We start from the raw sequence: 272 nt of genomic DNA on the forward strand, positions 1-272 counted from the left end.
GAAAAAATAATGTAAAAAAAGTTGTTTACCAAACCTTATATTTTTTTATAAATGAATAACTTCCGACGCAAATATTTAATGGATATCGTTTCAAGAAACTGTGCGAGACCCACTTTATCCTAAGCTAAATTACTCAATCCTACACTATTTTGGGCCACAGTTGCAGAAACCTTATATATATAAAATCGACCATTTTCACCTGCCATGGTGTCGTAGGAGTTTTTGTGAATAAAAACATATAAAAATTCAGTCAATCCTCTAATTGATTAAAG

The sequence above is a fragment of the Henckelia pumila genome, chromosome 4 (genome assembly GCF_033568475.1).
Source record: "Henckelia pumila isolate YLH828 chromosome 4, ASM3356847v2, whole genome shotgun sequence".
Lineage (NCBI taxonomy): Eukaryota > Viridiplantae > Streptophyta > Magnoliopsida > Lamiales > Gesneriaceae > Henckelia > Henckelia pumila.